The 13,186-nt window shown below is 40.2% G+C and overlaps 1 protein-coding gene across 3 annotated transcripts in view; it reads left to right on the top strand.

The window, feature by feature from the left end:
* stat3 (signal transducer and activator of transcription 3 (acute-phase response factor)) overlaps nt 1-13,186 on the top strand; it is a 94,062-nt gene that overhangs the window by 11,827 nt on the left and 69,049 nt on the right. The window lies entirely within an intron of this gene.

A 13,186-nucleotide genomic window follows, 5' to 3' on the forward strand; every position in this document is an offset into this window, starting at 1 on the left:
TTTTTTCTTGCTTTCATATGAAATTCAACAAAAACCTTTAGCCGTCCCCATCAGCGCCGTTTTCATATAATCCCCACTGAGCAAGAAAGGTTAAGAATTCGTCACTTCAGCAGGTGTTTGAGGTTGAGGCTTTGTGATTTGATCAAGACTGATAGTACGACCTGTTAAACAATGATGATGAGTGGTGGTAGTATGGGCTGCTTATAAATATATAAATGGATTTGTTTATAATTTCCGATTAGCTATTTAAGATATTTTAAAAATGACCCTGAAGATGTTCCAGTAGTTCACAGTATAGCTGCATTTAATTTCGGGATCCGATTAGTCAGATGTTGAATTATTAGAGATGGAAATTGATAAGATTTTAGTGATACCAATGCCATTATTAATTTCTGATCACTTTTCGGGGGGGGGAATAGGCCTACACAGGCTTTCAGCATCAATGCAGCCTTTTTTTAAAATTATCTCTAACATTTGAACATGTTAAAATAAATTACAATGCTTCTTTTCGTAAAGGAGAACTGAAGGCAAATTTTTTATTTTCAAAATTCTGTCATTTTATTAAATATCGGAATGCATTTTTGATCGCTATTTTGTCACCGCTATAGCAAGTTATGAGTGTTTGAAATACGCTCTGTAATATATCAGTCCGTATGTCAAAGCGATGGCCGTAAACGAGATTCGTTCAGACCTGTGCAAGACATCGTAGGACGAAAGTAAAACGTACAGCGGAAATCAAAGCGACCGACATCTGCCAACGTTGTCAAAAGACACACGCGCCCGCTTTCGAATGCTGACGGAATCAAGCCAGAAGTTTTGTTTGTTTTGATATGGGTCCGCCACAATCAGATGTACCTACTTGTTTGAGATCATGTAACACTATGTAACAGCCTTCTATTTATGTTTATTAAACTATTTCATATGTTGTAATGGTAGACTATCATTGCCAATGTATGACGTTTCAAAGCCAGATCATAATTTACCACCACTGAATCCATGTTTCAGTTTTTTTTATCAGACAAACTCTTCATATTGCACATTTTCACCATGTAACGCATGTTCATTTGATTTAATACCCCAGAATGCATCATTGCTGCTTAAACTTGGCAATAATTTGTCAGACACTAACTGTTTTAGTAAATCAGCAGATTTTTGAGGAACAAATTGACAGCTGAATCACGGAATTCCGATAAAAATGAAATCTTTCACAATAGTTTTGTTAATGGGGGGTGCTGAACCTAATTTGTTTTCTTTGTCACTGCAAAGTTGAAAATGGCCTGAGAAATCTTATTTAATGCATTTTAATAAACACTTTAAATTAAATACAGACATTTTATGTAGTATGTGATATGATTTGATACAAAAACCTTGTTGCTGGGGGCATATGTTTGCAAAATTCACATGCCAAAGATTTTGCGTGTCATTTCCGTTGTTTTCTGTAGTGTCCGTAACGGTCTTGCTGTAACAGAATGCTGCAGAATTGTTTACCGTTTTTGGTGATTATGACATGCATTGGTCCTGTTGGCCTCATGTAGGGCTCTAGTTACATATTCATACGTCTTTAGTTGTTATATTAATAGATATATTTGCAATATGTAGTGTCCGTAACGGGTGTAGTGTCCGTAACGTTATGTGTAACATTGTTCAACAAGTATATAAGCTATGTAATCTTTGATGGAAAGGACAACCAACTGTCAATTAATTAAGGAACTAGTATAATAAGCCGATACTATGCATAAAATGATGTTTTGTGAGCCCAATAATTGGAGCTTTAATAAAGTGTTGTGAAATTTTGTGTTTCTCTGTCTAATATCGGGGTCCCTGATAACGTGTCACATAACTAGAAGACCCAGCAAATATATGTAACTATACTCAATTGTAACATTCGACAGGGCACTTTATGGCATAACAGTTCGTTGCCCCATCAACATTTGCTTTTGAGGTGTTTTAAGTGGATCTATCCCGTTATATCTTTTAATGTAGTGTCCGTAACGTCAACAACCTAGCAGAATGGGGCATGTATAAAATGAGGTATATTTTCAAAACGGAAAGAGAATGCTACATGAAATTTTAGGTATGGGACCCCAATATGTTCAAGCCCATAATATTACAGTTTTGACCATTTTGGGTAACCTTGGGTTTTTTGTTATTTTGGAACCTATAAGGTCCATCTGATCTTGGCTGACCCGACAGCAATCAGGAAAGTTTGAAAAAAGTAGGCAGTAATCGTCATTTAAACTCGTTTTTGTGCAATATTTCGTTTGGAAAACAGTTTTCAAAATGGCGGCACTGATACCTGGCTGACACGTCACGCTTCGAAGTCTCGCACAAGTCTCGTGAAGATCGCGCGGATAAGCGACGCCGACGCCTGCTGTGGACCAAGCGAACTAAATTCAACATGGCTAAAAACTGAATAGGCCGATCAGTATAATCTTTAATTCCAATTAGTTGCCAATACGAGTCACGATATAAGGTTACTAAAACCGAAAACGTAATTGAATAACATGTTAATTAAGAAATAAAGCAAGTTTAAAAATGACTTCAGTTCCCCTTTAAAAGGATATAACTTGGGAAACTTGTATACAACCGACAAGCAATTAATTGTAGCCCGTTGTGTCCAAAGGCGTTTTAACATATTGCTGGTTTTTCCATCCTTACTTGAAATGACCATTTACAGATATTGCAGGTAGCACTGTTCTCTTCTTGAAATGAAGCCATGCTTTGGATCACGTCTTCATCTCGGCCATGACTCCTTCTGGTCGCAAGTTTTCAGCAGCACAGACAGAGTTTGACATGCGTGACTGTCAGAAAGAGGTACCAGCATCTCTATCTCTGCAGGCATGCCAGTCCAGTGGATGGTTTGGAACCGGTTCTTGATTCCCATCCCTGTTTATTATCGCAAGTGGTAACAGGAACTAATCTGTCTCACAGGCATTTCACATAAAATAAATTTAAAAAGAGGAATAACACTAGGGCTGCACAATATATCGAAAAAGTATCGATATCGCGATATCATAGTTTGCGATACACATACCGCAAAAATTACTTAAATTTCGATAAAAGGCACATTTTTCTGTGCCGTCCAATCACATTTGAATGTCAACAAGCGCCGCGGGATAACTCCGCTCCCTATTGCAAAGCAAGTAAAAGCCTCGTGGTGATGGCGGAAGGCGGGAGCAAGTGTGGTGAGACAAACTTGTGTGAGGAGGAACTGGTTTCCAAAAAAAAAAAAAATGCACGTCTGCTATTTGGAATTACTTTGGATTCAGGAGGGGTGATGTACTGCAAACTCAGGTACTTTGCAAGACATGTACCTGTAAAACAGTGGTGGGGCGGCTCACTGGGACAAACGCTGCTGTACAGAAGCATAAAAACATAAAACCGCGCTCTCTCTCACTCACACACACACACACACACACACACACACTACCTCTCACTCTCACACACACACACACACTACCGCTCGCTCACTCACACACACTACCACTCTCTCTCTCACACACACACACACACACACACACACACACACACACACACACACACCACTGCTCTCTCACCCGCATGTGTTATTAACAGATTGTGTTTGAGTTTATGGTGAATCTGTGTCGCTCACCTTCATCTCCCGGGAGCCGCTGAAATTGCCATTTTGAATGCTTTATGTTAATGTAATGTAGTTTTCAGTTTTTTGTTTACTTCAACTTAAGACATTTTCTGCTGCGCTCACAAAAATTAAGAGATTTAAAGATGATTGATGGACACCATTGCAGGTGTAGCCATGTTTTTCCAATAAAAAATAATGTTGGAATGGAAGCGATGCATTGGGCGTTTTTTTAAAATGCTAGATACAGGGCAGAACGGCGAGTAGAGGTAAGAAAAACATTATATATTTAATTATCGTGATACATATCGATATCGAGATATTCAGTCATGTTATCGAATATCGCATATTTTTCTGATATCGTGCAGCCCTAAATAACACCCTTCAGGATATGATGTTATTGTAAAATGATCAACTGTCACATCTCCCTGATTGTGATTCTATTCTTTACAAAGCGGCTGCTGTAGAAATAATTTAACCTCGTAAACCTCCAGATCAGCATTCAACCACAAGTGTGTGGAACGTATCTGCTGTATACTTGTGTTAGAGACAAAACAAGAGTTTGACCTGAAATAACATGTCAAATAACGCGACCTGACGTACATACTTTCCCTGATGGTCGTTGCTGCAATAATTACAGCACAGGATTCTGAAAAATCCGTCAATTGCCAGTAACGACTTTTATTTATGTAGTAGGAGTAAGGACATGTGTCTATATAGTGTTTTATCTCTGGTAGAAAAAAGCGCCGTGGAGCACTTCGTTAAAATAATTGGGGGGGGGGGAAAGCTTCCGCAAAAGCGCTGTGCATGGATTTTGTTTCCATGGCATCAATACCTTGACAACATATCGCCTCTCTAATTGCCGATAGACTGTCATTGCCGCTTTGCTTTTTATATTTATTATTCTTAATTTCTGTCCGATCTACAGTATCATACAGTTTGGGATAGAGAGACACGGCCAGAACAAGCTTCTCTTGTATTTTATTGGTTACCAGGCGACGAGTCCAACCCGTGTGATTTGTTTCCTAAAAAGGAGCAACAGTGGTGACTCCAGAGCTCGGCGCAGAGACACAAAAAAGCCAGAGGACTCTGGGTGCAGTGCTTTTTCTCTACACGTACGCTCTCTTTCCTCTTTGGGAACAATTGAAAAAAGATGCCAGTGCTCAGGAGAAAAAACAAAACAACACTTGCCCTAACGCAGCCGTTGTGATAAGAGATAAGATATTCCTTTATTGATCCCCATAAGGGGAAATTCAAGTGTTGCAGCAGCTCAAGTACCAGAGTAAAATATAGATAAATGTAGACCAAGTGGAAAAAAAAAATTAGAATAAAGACATGTATAATAAAAGTACTGCCGGGCAAAACGAACCTCGCCCGGTAGCACTTATGATGAATATGAAGGAAGATATCGCGAAAAAAATAGATACCCTATGGGTCCATGTGGCTACTGCTTATAAATAAAATAGTTTTCTGATGCCATGTCCATACAGTAAATATAGCATATATATATTTAAATTGAGCGTAGGTGTGAATGTGAGTGTGAATGGTTGTCTGTGTCTATGTGTCAGCCCTGTGATGACCTGGCGACTTGTCCAGGGTGTACCCCGCCTTTCGCCCGTAGTCAGCTGGGATAGGCTCCAGCTTGCCTGCGACCCTGTAGAACAGGATAAAGCAGCTAGAGATAATGAGATGAGATGAGATATTTACTCTATGAGGCAGTAGCCACAAAAATGAAGCGTAATCCAAAAATGAACAATTTAAAAATCACAGAAGTAAAATATACCAAGTGTCTGTACTTTATATTATTCTATTCTTACCTCTTATAACTTTCGAAACTGAAACCTCCGAACCGAGGCTGACCTACACACACTGTTGCCATGACTGAAACTCTTATTTCCCGGAAATGGCCCGGCGCTAGAGCTCAGTGGAACGCACTTTCCCTCTGTAATAACATGTCTGAAAACGATTTCTTTAGTCTAGTCTATTTCGAATGGTGAACCGAATTGTATACACTCACCAGCCATTTTAATCGGAGCACATGTATGCGCATGCACAGTGCGCGATCGTTACGCTCTTTTATATTCTTACGGAACGATGACGTAGTGCCTAGCGCCTCGAAATGAGGCACAACAAAAAAACGATTTTGACCTTTTTGGTGACCTTGACTGGATGACCCTCAAAATGTTGAAGATTCTTTTTGAGACCAACGCCCGTCTATCCTGAAAGTTTCATGAAGATTGATCCAGCCGTTTTCCCGTAATATCGTTTACAAAAACAAAAAACAAAGAAACCCGAGTGAAAACAATACCTCGCCCCGCTTACTCCATAGCAGGCGAGGTAATAAAATAGAATAAAATCAGGTCAGTGCCCAAACTGATAATCACATCATCAGTTTTTCTCTGGCTAATCAGACACAAGGTACGCCACCACTTTTGCTGGAGGTGCCTTACTCAAGGGCACTTAAGCCAATCCTGCTGGTCCAAGGAATCGAACCGGCAACCTTTTTGGTCCCAAAGTTGTTTTTCTAACCATTAGGCCATGGCTTCCCCCCAAAATCAGGTAGTTTGTTCAAAATGCATAAATAATTTGATGAAAGCCCTTTTGAGCCTTTTGTATCTGTGTGCGCGTCTGTTGCTGGATATGCAAATGAATTACGTGATGGATGGAGCAGAAAAAGCTGGTTCAGGTGCAGTCCGTTCCAATCAGAACGTTTAATTTGATTTATAATATACTCCATTACACAAGTAAGTGATGTATTTTCGGCCACATATCAATTTTTATTTTTTTCGCGGTGCGGTTTCCATCAAATCCTGCGCTCTGATTGGCTGGCGAGCAGGTCCGTATCCTACGATACGGACCCCAGTTACGGACCTCTGGCGACTCGCTCGTTCACAACAACAGCAAACATAGTTGCAATTTTTGTCAACATTTATTTTCGCATTTCTCAAGAGAACAGCATTAATTTTACAGCATGGATAGCGATAACGACAGTGTTCACAGCGAAAGCGAGTTTTACTACCCTGTGGAAGACGAAATAAAAGAAAACATTTCAGGAGAAAACTAAAAACCTGTAACTGTTGCTAATGCTGAGCAAGAACATGGCTGAATCCTGAATGACTCAATTTTGTATAAATAGAGGACTACATCTTGCAGTCACGTGACCGGAAAGTACACAGCTGCCATCTTGTCGGTAAAAAACACCGCTGAATACTGCTGCACTCGTGTACAAAATGGATAAATTTCAACCGACGGACTACACGGCTCATTTTTCTAATGAACAGATAACTAGATATATGTCTAAAATAAACGACCTACAGATTAGTGACCCTTATGGCTTACCGGACGTAGTTTTCACGACCGTGTCAGTGGATATTGAACTGCCAGAGGTGGAATACCCAGACGTGTATAATTACCTCATTAACTTTTCCTCGCCATTCAGTGGTGAAGCACTGCGTGCTTATAAATCTCTGGACAGTTATCTTTACAGAAATTCAGGATTTGTCAGCCGCCCTCAGATGTGGCATCTTGTAAACAAGAAAATAACAATCCTCATTGGACGGGTAAGTCACTTAAGTATTACTAGTACTGATACTAGATATATCAGTAGTATCTAGTATAGCACTGACCAGCCGATTATAGAATAGAATAAGGTAATTCCAGCTGTAATTCCAAATCGTCTGTCTTGTTTACCATGGATCTGGCGTTGGAGAGGTAGAGGCTTGGCAGTGGAGGTTTGAGTGGCTGTTTTCTGAGCTTAGTCAACAGGCCGGCTCTGCAGCCTCGCTTTTGCTTCCGCTCCCGACGCCGCCTCCTTCGCCTGCCAGACCCGATAACAATCCACGGTCTCGCTATCTCGTCCGGAATGTTGTGCATGCGATGGAAATCGCTACAAACCGTCATTTTCTGCTGGAAACCAATGTCCAGTAAGTCCATACGGTTGTAGTGGATATTGAAGTCCGGTACAGACGAACAACACGCAAAAATACACACAAAAAACGTGCACAGGTAGGGAGAGCTTGCAGCCGTTGTAGTAGAATTGTATATAGTAGGGTTTTCCAGAAGAAAAGGTAGAAGTAGAAGGCGGAAATATGGCGTTTGACTGACAAGATGGTGTCTGTTACAATCTGGATCGGCTGTGACGTCACATGCAAGATCTCTATACCGAGGAGGAAGCAATTTGCATTACAGCCGTGAATGAGGATTCAAAATGGCAGCTCGGCTCGGTTTTCCCTTTCGGGCGCTCTCGTTTTCTGTTAGAATTTGGTAAAGAAAAAAATAAATATATTATTTACCAGCTTAAGGTCGATCCGTATGGTGAAATACCGTGACCTCGGCCTTGAATACTGTACACAGGGCTCGAAATTAACTTTTTTTCTTTGTGTCCCCCAGTGGTCCCGAATTCTGTGTTGTATTGTCCCGAATGGAAGCAATAGTGTCCCCATTTTTTTCCTCTCTGAAATAACCAGTGGTTAATATTATCATATGAAGTTACTATTATATTTGTAACTATGCGATTTTGAACCCTTTATATCATTTTTACAATAAGTCACAAGACACAAGCGACACATGTCCTATACATCATCTACTTCAAAATTACAGTTATTGCATTTTCAGTTTATTAAACTTTGGCGATCTCACTGTATGAATAGATACCCGTTTATTTAAAGGGGCCAACTAGCTCATTCAGAAAATGTTTCAACTCCCTACATCTGCAGTACACTTTAGTTGAAAATAAGACCCCTTTTATGTTCATTTCATCTACTTATACCTTGAATATCTGTTGGCACTTATAAGGCCAACTTATAATTTTCACCATTACCGTTATCCATTTTTATGAACTTTCCGTTATCCATTTTATGAACTTTCGCTGCCGGGTGCAAATGTTAGCAACATCAGCATAGTGGCAGGTCCGAGCCTAGTTGTGCTGCTGACTGACTAAACTTTCTGAACTAGAAAGACACCAAGAAAACTCACTTATTCTGTTGAACGGTATCTTCCGTCAATATCATCCACATCATTCCTGTTGTATTTTATAACGTGTCTAACAGTGTTCATTAAGTTCATTCAGTTGCTAGCGTTGCCTGCAGACAAGGCGATGACACTTTGGATCCTGAAGGTCCCGGAGACGTTATGTCTGGGCTTTCAGTTTCTTCCCCGCGGTCGGTCCGCTTCAACCACTTAAGCATTTTTGTGCTGGCAAGAGTCGGCGCAGCGTGTGCGGTAGCAATTCCATTCCAAGTCCATATAATGCGGACACCGGCCGAAGATTCTAGAACAGAATGCGCTGCTCTGTAGCCTACGGATGCAGGTGCATCGAAAGTGTAGCTACTATGTATTTTTCGCTGTTAACGTTTTAAAATTAAAATTGACAAATTAGGTTAATGTCTACGTATGTGTTACGGCTTTGTAAATAATATTAATGTAGAACTTTTTTTCTAGATCTATTTTTTTCCATTGTCCCGGGATTGTCCCAGATATGATAATTTTGTGTCCCGATGACATTTTTTATGGTCCCCGGGACATCGGGACACCGTTAGTTTCGAGCGCTGACTGTACAGTACAGTACTTTCAAGGCCTCGGTCACGGTATTTCACCATACGGACCGACCTTAAGCTGGTAAATAACAGTCATGCTTTCATCCCGTGTGCGTGTGTGATGGAAATGAAAACGAGCCGGAAGTCAGAATAGATAGAGGTCAGCACAGGGAGCATGTGTGGTAACGTAGGGAATTGAGACGGTGATATCTAAAAGTGTGTTGATTTTTGTATGCAAATATGAGAGAGTTTTCTTAAGAGCTAATTTAAAACGAAATTCAAGTGCGTCAGGTGCCAATAGAGCCGAGATTTGTACTGTAAAATGTCGTGGATGGTGTAAAAAGGAAAGATGATCTGCATGCACATGTGTCGATAAGTAAGTCTAATTGTACACTGCAGTGGAAGTTCCCTGTGTGTCTCTTCCAACCCACATAACCTCAGTAAATACCTCAGAACATGGTCTGAAGTATTTCAGGAATCACTCAGTTTAGAGAGCCGACAGCTGGGCTTCTTGTGACTCGTCCTGTTATTACAGTGATCTGCTGCACCATTTCTGTATAACAGTCTTCCGAAACTTCTCACACTTTCAGGAAATCAAAAGTCCCCAGCTATCAGCTGTTATTCTCACTATTGTTGTGAGGATGCGATGCTTTTGCCTTTTGCCAAAATGAAATAAATTAATTGTGCGCTGATGTAAGGTTTCTGTTTTGTTTTTGTCAGTTCCTCGTTTAATGTTTGAAGCCAAGAGTTCGGAGAACTTGAAAGATGGTCCTTCCCTATTTTTCAGATCTGAAATTATACAGTGTTGTGGACAGAGATTTAAGTTCTGCTAAAAGCTTAGGGCCAACCTTATGGTTTGTACAATACATGTCATATTAAATAGCTCTCTGTTAATGTACATTAATGTCTGAGTCACCCAGTGTTGATTATTTTCCAGTAACATGGTTGTAATCCGCTTGTACGCGCCCCAGCAATTTTCTAGCCATTAAAATGTTTTAACTATGAATAATATTTTTTAAAAATCCATTTAGAATTGCATTTAATGTTGTGGAGCGTCCATGAAACAAGACTGTTCCTTTGTCAGAGCAGCTTTAAATGCCATTTCCTCACCAGCTTCTCCTTTCTTCAGTCTCTTGAAGTTAACAGGACGAAAAAAAACAAAACGCGCAGATTGTTCCCAAGAAACTGCAAAACACAGCGGCGCGAAGACTTTGACTAATATTCGAAAACGTAAATGTTGCAAAGCTCTGGCACCAGAGACTCCTTCTGCAAACGTGTACCAAGAGCATTAATTTAATCTGCGATTACTCTACTGCCCGAGCTGCTGCCGTTATAGAAAATTACTCTGCACCTTCTGACCAATCAGAATCGAGAATTCAACGCCACCATGGTGTAATTATAAGTGCAATGGTACAATAAAGGAACACGCTGTAATAAACAGGTTTTTATTGGTAAAGTAGATTGAAGTGGCTTTATGGACTCTACACAAGGGAAAAGTGTGTGTGTGTGGGGGGTTAAAGATGTAATTGCAACTACAGAGTAGGAGGTGAGAGACAGGGATGAGGTCAAAAACATCAGTCATGCTTTCAACCCATGTGCGTGTGTGATGGAAATGAAAATGAGCCGGAAGTCAGAATAGATAGAGGTCAGCGCAGGGAGCATGTGTGGTAACGTAGGGAATTGAGATGGTGATATATAAAAGCGTGTTTGATTTTTGATGAACTGTTTGAGACAATACTATGATGAGCATAATGTTTTTGAATAAAATTAGGCCCAAAAAAAAAAAAAGTGTGTTTCCGGCAGGGTTTTTTCTAGAAAAATTTAGTATGAGGGCGCTCACCATGGCGAGGGAGCGAAGCGGGAGGGGGAGATGGTGCCGGTTGTCGTCCCCCCCCGCCGTGCAAAGCCTTTGAAAAATGCTCCAATGGGACATTCTGAGGCTATCTGAGAGGGAAATTGTAACAAATTGTCTGTCAACATTGAAAAAGAAAGAAGTAATCTTCTTCTGCCCCGGACAGTCTTTGGCTTTCTTCCGCTTCGTGCCGCGGGATGACATCTTTAAATGCCCAAGTGTCAACAAAAACAACTCGCGAACTACTTCTGTCAAAAGCTCCCGTGCCGGTGGGTGAAAGGTCATTCAGTCTCGAGAAATCTCGCTCTACAAGTCAGCTGACCTTGTATGTAACCCATGTCAAATCTCGTGAGAGCAGCCGCAACAAGTAAATAACTAAACAACATGGCGCCTCAGTCTGGAAAACGCCAATTGGGATTGTTTTTGCACCGTCTGGCGGTGTATCTACTATGATTGGAATATTTTTGGAGCAATTATAACGTATTTGATGATCAGACACATTGTCACGTAGTGTTGCTGGGATGTTTTCACGGAGTCGGTAAGGGGGCGCACGCTGAGAGTAAGAGGGCGCAGCGCCCCTGTTCCCCCGTTTAGATGAAAGCCTGTTTCCGGTAACCCGACCGATCGAGAATTTCCGCATCGAAATTGCCGACCGTAAAGTTTTTATTACAAATTTCCCTCGATGTTTTAGTGTAAGCGGCGCTAGTTTGTCATAATTTTTTGTTTCAACGCATTCAAGTTGTGAAAGAAACGATAAAAAGTAAAATGTTTCGCCACTTCTATCAGCCCTCCTGCATAAACATGGAAGCGCACTTGTATACTGAAGGAGGAAGGGAAAACTGAGCCAAGCCGCCATTTTGAATCCTCATTCAAGGCTGTAATGCAAATTGCTTCCTCTTCAGTATACAAGTGCACTTCCATGGCAGGGAAAAACACTACGTTTTGCCGCCTATGTAGTCCCCTATTTATACAAATAGGAGTCATTCAGGATTCAGCCATGTTTTTGCTCAGTGTTTTTGCTCGACCCAAGTTCTACAGTAGGCTAGGCTAGGCCGTCTGCTTTTAATGGAAGTAGCCGAGCCTAGGACGTTAGTTTCACGTTATTTCTTGATAAGGTGTTTTCACATTATTACATGAAAATATCATGAAATAACATGATAATTTCGTATCATGAAATTATGTGATATGTTATTACATGATAAATATATTGTAAAAACGTGATAACTTTGTTAACAATATCTTTTCATGTAATTACTTGATTCTAAGCCAATTTTTTTGAGTGTGGCAGCAATACGCTTCCGTAGATCATAACTCGAACTCTCGCGATATATATATATTTTTTAATTCGTTTAAAGATTTAAAACACTTTTTTATTTTATTATGATGTGTGGTATAAAGGATTCTGTGCCAAAATACTATTTTGTAAGATGTTTACTTGTGTTAATTTTTTCGAACAAAATAAAAAAAAATTAAGAAAAAAAAAAACTTTTTCCTACCTACCGACCTTATTTTAGTATTTCATGTTACCGGAAACACACTTTTTTTTTTTTGGCCTTATGTATTTTTACAGGCAAGCAATTTCAATAGAGTAGTGCAGTAGCTCAGCTCTCTGTTCTCTTCTTCATTTCTGTGCTTTTGGTTTTGTGGTCCCTTTCCGATTATAAGAGTAGCAGCTGAATCTGCTAAACTGCTTGCAACCCTAAACGACACACACACACGCACATCTCGGGCATATCTAATCCATCCACTATGATCTATGATCTCCTCTCACAAGATCAGCAAAAAAGCACTTTAATGCCACAGCCAACTGATTTTTATTTCCTTCTTGCCCCCGTTGTGACTTCTTTGTGAAATGTGAAACCACACCTCATCTGAAATCTGACTCCGAGCACTGCAAAGAGTCGCCGGATCATAACTTGCAAGTTATCAGTTATGCGCCCCCTCCATTATTCTACTTAAGGAAGAATATGGGATGTGAGCCAAAGACCATGTGTTTAAAAAGTCAGTCATTACAGGGGAGTCATTGTTTGTGTGATTGTCAGGTGAAATAAAAGAGAGGTGACTTGACTAATTGAAGTAAGTTATTATCCAAAATCCAAACCGGTTTTTCTGTCATTGAAGGAGAAGCAGACGTATTGGATCTTAATCACACCTACATTCGGTATCGCTCATACTGTATGTAACCTACTTTCAGATAACCTG

Source organism: Neoarius graeffei, chromosome 20 (assembly GCF_027579695.1).
Source record: "Neoarius graeffei isolate fNeoGra1 chromosome 20, fNeoGra1.pri, whole genome shotgun sequence".
In the NCBI taxonomy this organism is placed as follows: domain Eukaryota; kingdom Metazoa; phylum Chordata; class Actinopteri; order Siluriformes; family Ariidae; genus Neoarius; species Neoarius graeffei.